This window comes from Peromyscus maniculatus, chromosome 9 (assembly GCF_049852395.1).
Source record: "Peromyscus maniculatus bairdii isolate BWxNUB_F1_BW_parent chromosome 9, HU_Pman_BW_mat_3.1, whole genome shotgun sequence".
NCBI lineage: Eukaryota > Metazoa > Chordata > Mammalia > Rodentia > Cricetidae > Peromyscus > Peromyscus maniculatus.
The window spans coordinates 117,619,384-117,632,852 of record NC_134860.1 but is presented as its reverse complement, the minus strand read 5'-3'; the positions used below and the strand labels follow the sequence as shown (position 1 = coordinate 117,632,852).

The window sequence follows — 13,469 nt, the reverse complement described above, 5'->3', positions numbered from 1 at the left end:
TGTTTCTGCTCACCGTCGTGGGGATGCCTGGGGACCTCAGGTCACTGTTGCTGCTGAATATCATGCCACACATTGTTAACTTGAGAAAAAATACAAATAAAAAACTGAAGTATGGATTCTACTGATGAATGTCACTTTTGCACCATTATAAAGTTAAATCAAATCATATGTCAAGTCATTACAAGTTGGGGACCATTTGCATTTTTAAAAAAATGAAATTACATATATTAAGTAAACTGCTATAAACAAATTAAGTCAGTTTCAGACCATCACATTTTGCATTTAACTGTCATTTTGAGGGTCTTCCTAGAGTAATAAATATTTGGTGAAATCATTAGCATATCTAAATCAGCTTTAGGTATGTTGAATCAAAGCATTTTTAAGAAATGAAGACATATCCAATAAGTGATTGGACACAGGAGTCTAGATCTTACTTAGGGTCTGGTGTTAGAATAAATTATTCATACTTTATGGATCTAGGAACAATTGTCTATTGTCTTTTAGATATGAATTTTATTCTTTATTCTGGATATCATGTGTCATTGTAAATGAAAGTATGATAGTGCTATTGAATATGATATAATAATTATAATAATTAAAAGCATAGAAACCCCTCAAACAGCTGAGGTTACCTATAGAAAATGTGATAATATATCCAAAGGAAATATATCCAACCAGAAACTGTTATTTCATTACAAACACGTAGGTATATGCCATGATTTGGTTCTAATCTCTATTTCTTATGCATCCTATAATCAAAAAAGTCACACTGTTTCATAAGATGCCAAAGAATACATATTTGATTCATGGAAGAGATGGAGAAATAAGTCATTAGTGCCAAATGAAGACAAGAAGCAAAAAGTAATGGACACAGGAACTCTGCGATTTGAAAGGCCTCTGGGCACTGGTGAGATTGGTCATTGGTGGAGATCTGCTTTTGGACTGGAGTGGAAAGGCTCTGGTGAGATCTGGTGATTGGGGGAGATCTGCTTTTGGAGTGGGCTGGAAACGCACCTGGTCACTGGTGATTGGTGGAGGTCTGGTTTTGAATTGGGGTGGAAACGCTCTGGTCACTGGTGATTGATTGGTAGAGATCTGCTTTTGGAGTCGGGTGGAAACGCTCTGGTCACTGGTGATTGGTGAAGGTCTGGTTTTGAATTGGGGCGGAAACGCTCTGGTCACTGGTGATTGATTGGTAGAGATCTGCTTTTGGAGTGGATTGGAAACACATCTGGTCACTGGTGATTGGTGAAGATCTGGTTTTGAATTGGGGTGGAAACGCTCTGGTCACTGGTGATTGATTGGTGGAGGTCTGGTTTTGGATTGGTGTGGAAAGGCTCTGGTCACTGGTGATTGGTGGAGGTCTGGTTTTGGGGTTGGGGTGGGAACACAGGTTACAGGATGAGGACATGGCGTAGACCACAGGACAGCAGCTGGGGACCTCTGCTGTGGGAGAGAAAGTGAGAGTCACACATCACTGGAGTTCACTGAAGTTCGGTGATTGTTTTAATTAAAAGTTTGTTGTTGTGGTGGTGGTGGTGGAGGAGTGGGATGTGGGTGGGAGGAAGGAGCCCGTGGGGGTGCAGTGGATGGAGGGTAGAGGGAGGAGCCTGTGGGGGTGCAGTGGGGTGGAGGGTAGAGGGAGGAGCCTGTGGGGGTGCAGTGGGGTGGAGGGTAGAGGGAGGAGCCTGTGGGGGTGCAGTGGGGTGGAGGGTAGAGGGAGGAGCCCGTGGGGGTGCAGTGGGATGTGGGTGGGAGGAAGGAGCCCGTGGGGGTGCAGTGGGATGGAGGGTGGAGGGAGGAGCCTGTGGGGGTGCAGTGGGATGGAGGGTAGAGGGAGGAGCCCGTGGGGGTGCAGTGAGATGGAGGGTAGAGGGAGGAGCCTGTGGGGGTGCATGGGATGGAGGGTAGAGGGAGGAGCCTGTGGGGGTGCAGTGGGATGGAGGGTGGAGGGAGGAGCCTGTGGGGGTGCAGTGGGATGGAGGGTAGAGGGAGGAGCCTGTGGGGGTGCAGTGAGATGGAGGGTAGAGGGAGGAGCCTGTGGGGGTGCATGGGATGGAGGGTAGAGGGAGGAGCCTGTGGGGGTGCAGTGGGATGGAGGGTAGAGGGAGGAGCCTGTGGGGGTGCATGGGATGGAGGGTAGAGGGAGGAGCCTGTGGGGGTGCAGTGGGATGGAGGGTGGAGGGAGGAGCCTGTGGGGGTGCAGTGGGATGGAGGGTAGAGGGAGGAGCCTGTGGGGGTGCAGTGAGATGGAGGGTAGAGGGAGGAGCCTGTGGGGGTGCAGTGGGATGGAGGGTAGAGGGAGGAGCCCGTGGGGGTGCAGTGGGATGGAGGGTAGAGGGAGGAGCCCGTGGGGGTGCAGTGGGATGGAGGGTAGAGGGAGGAGCCTGTGGGGGTGCAGTGGGATGGAGGGTAGAGGGAGGAGCCTGTGGGGGTGCATTGGTATGGAGGGTAGAGGGAGGAGCCCGTGGGGGTGCATTGGTATGGAGGGTAGAGGGAGGAGCCCGTGGGGGTGCATTGGTATGGAGGGTAGAGGGAGGAGCCTGTGGGGGTGCATTGGTATGGAGGGTAGAGGGAGGAGCCCGTGGGGGTCAGTGGGATGTAAGTGGGAGGGGCTCAGAGAGATCAGTGGGATGAAGAGAAGTTGTTTGCCAATCTGCATCTCCTAAATGGAAACCCAGGCTTTAGGCAGCAAGTAAAGGGAAGGAATGTAATGGCTTCTCATGCCATGCACAAAGGAGCAATGTTCTGAAGTCTGTAATGAAGTGAGGTAAGAAGAGCTTGGGAGACACAGCAGCTGCAGTTTGAGGAATAATCACGAGAGATGAAATTTGCTGCAATCTCTATTATCTCCCCTCACGGAAGGGATGAGTGCTTGGGACAGGTAAGGATCAGTTGAACTGAACAGTGAAGTGGGAAAGGAAACAGTGGCGACGCACAGCTGTATTAAGCTTTCCTCAGTTTCTTGTTGAATGGTTCAGGTTGATAATGGAGCCATACCCTGCAACGCATGATTTCTGTTCTGCGCTCATGCCTGTGAGACTGTGCAGCGATTTCTCAGTAAACCACATGTACTTTCAGTCTATAATAGCAAATCAGGTATTTTTATCGACAGAATAAAAGCCTTGAGCTTAATTTTCTTCTAAATATAGCAATAAACATGTCTATACTTGCTGTAACTTACAAATTATACTTGTTCATCGCTCTTTTTTTAATTACTGGCTGGTGGCCTGTGTTCTCCTTTCCAAGATAAACCCAGGTCCCTTGCCAAGACCTAAAACATAATAGGGGGGACTTATTCCCAGGAAGGACGTCATGGTGGACTGGAAAGTTTCACTGCAGCAATGGCAGCACCAGAAAGTCGTTCCCTAAAAGCCTGATTCTTGATTGTCCTACAGCATTTTGAGCCTTTTCTTGGCAGATCAAAAATGTCCCAAATGGACCAACACAACTCTTCTGCTACATCAGTGAACTAACCATTCCTGAGAAAGGAAGCTGGCTCAAAGCTTTATTACCACTTCAAGTCACCCATCTCCAAGTGGTTCTCATCCGAGTGACGTGACCCCCACCCCCACCTGCCAGTGTCCATTGATGTCACTATGTCACTGATACTCAATATTCACCGTGAAAGATGGTGGAGGAAGGGAGGGGAGGAGGGAGGGATGGAGGGAGGGATGGAGGGAGGGATGGAGGGAGGGATGGAGGGAGGGAGGGAGGGAGGGAGGGAGATGGAGAGATTGAGCAAAGGGAACATTTAATCCACACAGAACAGCAGGGGAATGTCTGATGACTGTGCTCATGACTGCTGTGACTTGTCAACGGGTGCAAGCTGAGCCCGCAAGAGGCTTCCTTTTTCCACCCCCATTCTAGTTTTGCTTTGATGAGCTCTTTACTGGATCGATGTGCTCAGGTTGCACTAGTCACCCACAGGCCAGGGAAAGGCCTGGGTTCTACCCTTACATTGTCCTTCCAGATTGGCATGGCTGCAGCTTTTCAGTGGCTTGGAGTCAAGGTCAGCACCAGCTGAGACATTAACTCCGTTTTGCTCACTTGTTGGGCTTACACAGGGGCCCAAGCTAACCAGACTGGGGAAAAGCGCTACTCGGTCAGAGCCACTCTGCATCCCCCAGCAGATGTAAGAGTCACAGGGGCAGGAGATGAAACTTCCACAAACAATTCATGAGGTGTAGTGAGGAGGCATAGGAATACTAAAAAGTCCATTGTTCCTGGACTTAAGCTACCTCTTGATTCTTGTTGATCAGACTTGGGGAAAACAACAACTCATTTAAAATGTCTCATTCCTTTCATTCCCCACTTAATAAACATCAAGAAAGTTGTGTTTCCCCATCTGTGTAGACAGTAACAGTCCCTTGGAGGTGCTCACAGTCTAGCCAAGAAAGCTGTGACTACATTGCCTTACAGATCGATGAACGCAGAATGCATGTGCTCTCTAGAAGGTAAGGCGATGGGACAGACCCTGCGTAGGGCTTCCACGTGGAATGGAAGGGAAACTTACTTTGGACTTCTAACCCACAGAACTAAAGGGTAATAGACCGGTGGTTTCTAAAGCCACTAACAGATTTGGCAATGAGGAAGCTGTTCCACCAGCTACTCCCTCACTTTCGATTGTAAACTCAGACTTTCTGCTACATTCCAAGACTGTGTATGCAATTGGCTTCTTAGAAACCATCACTACGAAGTCTCAGGTATGCCTCAAGCTCAAAGCGGGGTTCTGCTCCAAATGAGGTACTGCTCCAGTGTCCTCTTGTCCTTTGAGTGGGACCGTCGACTTCAGAATTATTCAGGCCGGAATCCCGAGTCATTGTTATAGCTTTTTCTCTCATCAGCTCAAGTCGAATCATTGTGAAGTTCTATTGATTTTACCTCCTTCATCTCTCTGGGCTACAAACACTTCTTCTTCCCTTCCGCTCCCTTCTTAATCCAGTTATCCTTCATCTGCACCATGTCAAATTGCTTTTTCTCATATGAATCTTACATATTCTCAGTGCCTCATCTCACCGCCAAGTTTATGGAAATTACAACTTGTCCATGCTCCAAACCATTCAGTGTTTTTCTATTTTGGGTCTTAATGGCAAAAGAAGATGAATTTTCTGCCTCTAGTGGCTCTGAGTTCAGATTTGTTGTCTGGTCCAATTTCCCCTGCATCATCCCTATGCATAATTACTTTTTTTCCCGCGTGTCTAGCCTCCCTTGGCCTCTTTTATTGTCCTCTTAACAGACCACATTGCTTCTCTCTCTAGGGTCACCTCCAAGGACAGGCAGTAACCTGTCTCAGTGGCTCAGAAGGACTGGGCCGGGAAATGACCAAGAGGCACAGGGATCCAGGATGCAGTTACAGGGACCTTGTGAACTACCTTTGGGTGAGGGCAAGTGGGGAGGCAAGAAAGTCTGGAACTCAAGTCCAAGGATTCAGAGAGAAGACACATGGCTAGGATCAGCCCCAGCACATCGTCCAGAGGAAACCTTGGTGAGGGAACTGGAATGGGAAGGTCCTCTCATGCTACCTACAAAACGAATTTCCCTCAGCCGAACAGGGCACTCCCTGACCACATTCATACATCCAACAAAAATAGCAGACCCTTCAGTGGTGGTGTAGGGAGATGAGAATTGCCCAGAGGGAGAGAGAAAAGAAAGCTGTGGTACCTAAGCCAGAAGATGTCTGAACAGCATGAAATCAGGAGAGAGAGATGAGTGGGTCAAAGAGAGTGGTCAATGACATCGGTGGGTAGATCGGTGGTGAGTGGCCGCTGAGTAGAGTGGTCAGTGACATCGGTGGGTAGATCGGTAAGTGGCCGCTGAGTAGCAGAGACTGTGCACAGCCAACGATGGCAGCATGAGTCTATAAAGAGAACAGTAGGTTGCAGAAGCCAGAATTTGAAGGGGAATGCTGTTTTCTTCAGATGGGAAGAGCATGCTTAGCATGTGATTTATCCCTAAGTTCCCCTCGCTGCTGTGATTTGGTCCTCACTCTGGTTTCATTTCTGTGGTTGTGATAAAATTCTCTGACCTAAAGCAATTTAGGGGATGAAAGGGGTTTATTTTTTATTTTAGGTTCCAGGTCACCCTCCATTATGCAGAGAAGGCGAGGGAAGAACTCAATGGCAGGAACTTGAAGGCAAGATTGGTTTCTCTCCCTTGTAGCATTACCTCTGACCAAAGAACTTACTTCACAGCCAAAACGGGAGGCAGGAGCCATGGAGAAAGCTTCTTTTGGCTGGCAGGCAGAGTTATGCTCAGAATGCTTTTTATAGACCTGCCTAGGGAATAGAGCTGCCCACAGTAGGCTGGGTCTTTCTACATCAATTCATAACCAAACAATCCCCCAAAGACATGCCCACAGGGTGATCTGATCGAGGAAATTCATTGGTCCAGGCTTTCCTCTTGGTTGGTTCTAGGCTGTGTCAAGCTGACAGTTCAAAGTCACCCAGGACAATCTTCAATTATTTATTTTTAATCAAAGCAATTCATGTACCAAGTTTTAAAAAGTCAACCGTCTCAAGGACAAATTAAGAATGCATATAATTTTCCTCCTCTAAGACCTACTTAGCACCGTCACATGAAACTGAGTGATTTTTTCTGCCCACTATTGTGTTTCTAAGGATGTTTATTGTTTTTTTTTCTTCTCCTTGACAAACTATAAGCATCTGCAGGGGAGAAATGCTCATAGATTTAATGGGCTGTCAGGGTGGGAAAAACATGATAGCAGAAGCCTGTGATCAGGGCTCTTTACATCTTGGTACATCAGGGAGCAGAGGTTTTGTGAGAACTAGAAGTAAGTATCAGTTTCAAAAACCCTTCCGCCCATCAACTCTCCAGAAGTGTCCCACAGCTGCTCAAAATAGTGCCGCCCCCTTGGGGACCATACCTTTAAACACATGAGTCTGAGGGGCATAGTTTACATTTAAATCACAACTTTTAGTGATATTAACTTTAGATCCTTCTCTCCCCACCCCTCTCAACACAATCTCTCTCGGTAGCACAGGCCGCTCTTGTATTCATGACCACCCCCAGCCTCAGCCCCAAGAATTACAGATGTGAGCTACCACACCTGGCTCATTTAAGACATTTCTATTGGTTCCTTCCTTTTAGAGTGAGATTGGAGAAGGTTTGGAAAAATTCAATGTTCACCCTCATATTTTTTCTCTTCCATTTCCCCCCAAAAGGTTGTAAAACAAATTATTGCTTAAATAAATATGGTGTTCACTAATAATTATTCATGTTTTACTACAAAGTACACTTTTATTGCTTTTTATTCCATGGGTAGCTTATTTGTTTTTTAATTACCTTTCTGTGAGCTGATCATTAATTACCCCACCAATGCTGCAATGTAACCGGATGCCCTTCTCAGTCAAGCAAACACAAAGAGAGCCGTCTAGTGCCGCCATGATCACCGCCTTGCAGCTGCTCCCCGACGTCTCTACCTCCTTGCTCCACGCCTCGGTTGCTTTCTTAAGTTGCATGTAGTACTTCCGTACTTCAAAACAGTACTGTTGTTTGCTCTCTGGCCATAATACTTGTAAAGGATTGGTTGACTATTCCCTGGGCCCTTAACAGGGGTCCTCAAAAAGTATTTCCGTTCTCCTATGGTGTAGTATATCCACCCTAGCAGACCTTTGTGTGCTTGGCTTTATGTGTCTACCTCTGTCAATCCAAGGAAATACTGTCATTTTTCTTGTGTCTTTTTAAAATAGTATGTTTATTAGTTCTTTGAGAACTTCACACAGTATGTTTTGATCATATTCATTCCCCATCTCCAATCCCTCTCCATGCCCCTTCCTCGTTGCTACACACAACCAACCCTGAGTTTTATTCTTAATAGAACAATAACTTGTGGAGTCCAATTTATGTTGTCTACTCTTGAGAGTGGGACCTGCCGTGGAATATAGTCTACCTACCAGGGGTTCCACCATTAAAGAAACTGACTGTGAGGGATCAGTAGCTCCTCACTTAGTGATGGAATTTCACACCCCACCCTACATTCTGGCATAGTCTGGCTTGACTTGCATGGGTCTTGTGCATGCTGTGACAGGCACTGTGAGTTCATATGCTCAGCTTTCCTGTTGTGTCCCAGAAGCACTATTTCCTTGAAGTCATCCACCACCTCTGGCTCTGACAATCTTTCCATCCCCTCTTCTGCTAGACTGCTGAGCTTTGGGAGTAAAGAGGAAGCATTTTCTTGTTTACTCAATAGAGTCTATGTTTGTTTAAACTTCTCAAAATGGTGACTAGGACACAAACCTTGGGACCCTGGAAATGGTACTTAATCTTGTGTTGCAAGATGGTGCCACCAAGACAATGTGTTCTTGATAAATGGGGGATCAAAACCTCATCTCTTGGTTCCCTGTTGACTCCACTCAAAAGATGCCTGCTAAATCTTTCTGCATCTTTGGTTAGTATTTATTTTCTTCATGAGGACTAAGTGCATTCTGATGCTATGATGTTCACCATGGGTTTCATGACTGTAGGCAGAAAAGGAGGAGGCACTTGCCTTACAGAGAACAAGGCTCAGGAGCAGCTTTCCAGAGGGAATAATGTTTTCATTATGGATGGGAAGAACAAGTCAGAATGTTTTGAGGGATCAGGGATGTGTGCAGAGCTAACAGTCTTGAGGAACTACTTCTGCATCTTTCAGAATTCAGGGCTCTGGGTTTTCTGAACCAGGATGCTGGCTGTGTTAGTGATTTCTCATTGTTGTGACAAAATATCCAGTGGAAATGACTTGAGGAAAAAAGGGCTAATTTTGGTTCACAGTTCAAGGATACAGTTCATCATGGTGGGAAGGTATGGTGGTGGGCCATGAGGTGGTTGGTGGTAGGCCATGAGGTGGTTGGTGGCAGCCATGAGGTGGCTGGTGGCAAGTCGTGAGGTAGCTATTTACATTGCACCTTCAGTCAAGAGCAGAGAGAACTGAATGCTGGTACTCTGCTTGATTTTTACTTTTATATTCAGGCTTGGATCCCTGCTCTTAGAAGGTGCCATCCATATTTAGGGTAGGTCTTATCTGCTCTGTTTATCCTTTCTGGTAACATCCTCCTAGACATATCCAGAGGTGTGTGTCTATGATGATTCTAAATACAGTTAATTTGACCATGGAGGTAAACAGTTACACTGGCCTTGGATAATGAACCTTCCTTGCCTGTGTATTTAGGTGTATCTGGAGGTCTACAGCTCTGTCTGGTCCAGGTTCTGCTCCCTGACTGTGCCCATTCTTCAGTGACAGCAAGAAGAGGGCCTCCAGCTTTCATAAGTAGCCTCTCATTGTGTGTTTGTTGCTCTGGGATTCTCCTGTAGTGTGTCAGTACCAATTAGCATTCATGGGCCAGTTCCACAGTGGGAGTGGGCATTGTTCTCTTAGCTTGTAAATGCCTGATTATTTGGAATCATTATGCTAGCAAAGGGTATTCACATTGCTGGTTCCTGGAACATTTGGTTGCCACCCATGAAATCTTCAGTGGTCTGGCCATTGCCTCAGCCAGCAATACCATACTCAGGCTCCATCCTGAGAAGGGTCAGGGGAGGAACCCTTGTTACCTAGGTAGTGAAGGAGCCAGCTCCCTAACTCCAGATTAATACCTACTTCCTCACGCCACTCTTCAAACGCTGTGTTGGTTCAGACCCTCTAAGAGAAAGACGCAAAGTTGGGGCTAGCTGTGACGGGAGGAATCCGTGGAGATGATGATGAAGGATGAAGGAGGCAAGGAGAGGCAGCAAGGGAAGAGCCTCCGAATCATGCCGGGGGACCGATGGCTGTCGAGAAGTTCGCTTTGGAACTATCTTGACTAGACTGTCGGGGAGCTTGCCCATTGGATGAGTCCCGTGTTGGGCTCAGGTCTCTGAGGTACTCAGTCATCAGTTGCAAAATGTGTGCTCAGAATAACTATGTCCTCCACACGTATTCTTTTTAAGGAAAACCGAGTCACATGTTCAGGGCTGCTACTAGAGAGATAATGTTAAACAGAAATGTCCCAGGAAGGGGAGGTTATGGGGAGGGGAGAGGCTGTAATCCAGTGGTAAAGTGCTTGCCCAGCATGCACAAGACCGCGGATCCTTCACCAGAATTATCAAAAGGACACAGGTCTGGCTACTAGAAACCTTTGAAGGTGTGAGGATGCCACAGCCAGTGTGTGCGTTTTCCCTGGATGTCCTTGTGCCCAGGGCAGTGACTCAGCACTTCTCTCTTATGGACTCAATCTTTCTCCGGCTAGAGGCTCTTTGCTGAGGCTTTGTAGGAAAGAAGCCTTCTGATTCTGACTCCTTGGCTGGGACTGAGAGGTGAGAACTAAAGACCCTTTCTTGCATTTCCCTCCCACTCCAAACCTGCCTCCTTCCAAGCACCCCATGCCTCCAGTCCTTCAGCTTGTCCTGGGATACACAGCAAGAATCAGTTTGTCTCTTGTTAGCATTTCTCTGCAGACATGGAGTTTCCTCCTCTCCTTCCCTCTGCTAATTCAACAGTCATTTATGAATCCTCTCTTTGCTTTCCTATAAGGAAACCATTTCTCTTCCACTGCAGACTTCTTTCCTGTTTATCCTTGTCCCAATGATTCTGCACCATTTTTATCCTTTAGATTTAGGTTTGGGGGAGGAAGTGGTACAGCTTCAGTGGTGAGAAGGATCAGGCCCTGCATGTGGTCAGAAGAAAGGAGGAAAGAACTGATCACAGACACTGACAAGCTGTGTCTGTAGTGTGGGAAGCTGAGGCTCTCGCCTCCTGAAGGTTCTCGCAATCTTCCTTTTGTTAGCATGTCTTCTCTCCCACCCACCATCATCATTAAAGATGATCCTATTAACAGATGACACCGTTTTATTCTAAAAAGTCCTCTATCTTTATGATTCTCTTATATTAAAAAAGTACAGCTTTCAAAAATGTCATTTATGAATCAGGCATATTAAAACATTCCTGTAATACCCAAACTCCAAAGGCTGAGGGGCAGTAAGATCACAAGTTTGGGGCCAACCTGAGCTACACAATAGTGTACAAATTCAAAAAAATAAGTTCCAATCCAGCTTGGGCCACACAGTGTGAGACCCATCTTTCTCTCACACATAGGTAGGTAGTTACAAGCACTGTGTGGCATTGGGTTCTGGCCTTTAAATAACCCACAGCCCAATAGTATGGATGATATAGACTGCTTTATATAGCGTGGTAAATGTTTATGGTATACAGGTTTGGGGGAATACAGCAAGATTCCTGGAAGAAGTGAGATCCCACCAAAGCCAGCCAGGTAAAGACCGAGGAGCAGATGCCACAGAAGGAGGCAGCAGAGCGACTAGGCTCTGGAAGTGTGGACACTGGGGACAGGGGAAGAAGGAGCCTGGGAGTCATTTTGGAAGAGGCAGAAAGGGTAAGCAGTAAGGGGTGGACCACGGGATCCTTTGCTAACGTTTCAAGGAATCCAAGAAGAGTGACAGGTTGGATATGGATATTAGAAGCTTCTCTTGGGCTATAGGCTCTACAGAGTATGCAGGGCACACTAGCAAGTAACGGGGGGGGGGGGGGGCGGGGGCGGCGCACTTGACCAAGGTGATAATCATGGGAATTGAGTAGGATCACTGACATCAGAAGCTTATGCCGGCACCCGTCTGCCAATTATCTGTGGATTAAGCCATTCAACATCTTTCCCATACAGTTAGAACCATGATCTCTGTCTTTTTCCTAGTTCTACCCATTTGGGAGGGGAGTGACCTAGTCTACTTATCCCGAGCACATCCCTGGGTACAGAGCTGTAGTTTCATTTCCTTCTTGCTCCTTAGACCTTGAAGTTCCCCCAGTGTTTTACCTTTGGTTGGTCCTTGTTTTAGGAGCACAGAATGATAATTCAAGCATGGGTCATCTTGTTTAGACCAGTGTCCGCTAGTCATATATCTGTCATTATTCTGTCTTTAAAGATGCCACAAACAATCCCACTCAATAACATGTGCCTTATATCTTCACTTTTCAGTCACATCTGCCCATTTCCTGATGTTATCTATCTCCATATGGCCAAGGAATCTCAAGGCATTGTGATGATAACCAGAAACCTGAAGTGAATCAGAGATGCTATGAAAGTCATATGGTCATGGAACTTAATATTTTGGTAAGTATTTTCATGATAAGTACACATTTGAACAAAGTGAAAAGTATTAAAGAGAAAACTTCTCTGCCCTGCTTTGAGAGAGATGGGGTTGATGCTTCTAGGCACACAGTGACCTTCTCAGTCATTTGGAGAACTTATGATCAGGGCCTTTAAGTGACAATGGTGGAGTAATGACAGGTATATCAGACATCCTTTTATTATTGTCAAAGAATAGTGCGGTGGTTTAAGTTTTCATTCCCACATTTCTACGTCCAGACAACAATTCTCACTGAGCAATTGTGTCATAAGATATTTAAACTTCCCTGACACCAGATGTCTTTGTCACTGTTCTATTGCTGTGAAGAGACACTATAACCAAGGGAACTCTTATAAAGGAAAGAAGTCAGTCCACTATCATTGTGGCATGGTACTGGAGCAATAGCTGAACAATTTACATCCTGATCTGCAGGGAGAGGGAGGGAGGGAGGAAGGGAGGGAGGGGGAGGGAGAGAAAGAGAGAGAGAGAGAGAGAGAGAGAGAGAGAGAGAGAGAGAGAGAGAGAGAGAGAGAGAGAGAGAGAGAGACGGACGGACAGGCTGGGCCTGGCATGAACTTTTGAAACCTTGAAGTCCACCCCCAGTGGTAGACTTCCCCCAACAAGTCCACACCTCCTAATCCTTCTAATCCTTTCAAACAGTTCCACTCCCTGGTGACTAAGCATTCAAATATATGAGCCTTTTCTTATTCACGCCACCACACCAGAAGATCACGAGACCCAGAGCCAAATCCAATGGAAAAATTGGAGGCTAAGGGTGTAGCTTGGTGGTAGAAGTCCCTGGGGTTCCATCCCAGCACTGAGAAGGAGAGAGGAGAGAGGAGAGCAGCAAGAAGTCAGGTGTCTTTTCTAGGACAGATCTGAGAATCCATCTTCTTCTAGTAGGACAAAGCTTGTCACAATAGCTTGGATTTATAGGTGATCCTCTGCAGCAGAAATCACTTCACCTTTTGAGGTGACCTTTACAGAATCATAAAATCAATCAATTTTATTTGACATCCAAATTAGTGCTCTGCCATGAACAGAATGCCAGCACCTTACCTGGAGAGCAGAACTAAAGAGACAGGAATGTCCCCGGGGCTGGGTGGAAGAAGGCTCTGGAGTGAGAGTGGAGCCAGGAAGAGTTCGTGAACTTGATTCAGTGTCAGGCAGAGCCCTGAGCACCCTGTCTTTGGGGTCGCCCTCCTGTGTCCACTGAGCCTGACATCTGTCTCAACAATACCCTCTGTGCTCACATCCTATAGTGGGCTGCTGAAAATAAAGTGGCAGGCCCCAAACGCCCTGTCCATGGACTCATCCTTCTTTATATTGGGCTCTCTTGGTATCTATAGGAACCT

At 46.6% G+C, this 13,469-nt stretch overlaps 1 long non-coding RNA gene across 1 annotated transcript; it reads left to right on the top strand.

Annotated features, from left to right (window-relative positions):
• Window positions 1-10,212: 10,212 nt before the first annotated feature.
• On the top strand, window positions 10,213-12,333 carry LOC143267209 (uncharacterized). Its single transcript, XR_013042128.1, has 3 exons — window positions 10,213-10,293; window positions 11,189-11,366; window positions 11,964-12,333. It is a non-coding gene; the product is annotated as an uncharacterized LOC143267209 (long non-coding RNA).
• The last annotated feature ends 1,136 nt before the right edge of the window (window positions 12,334-13,469 follow it).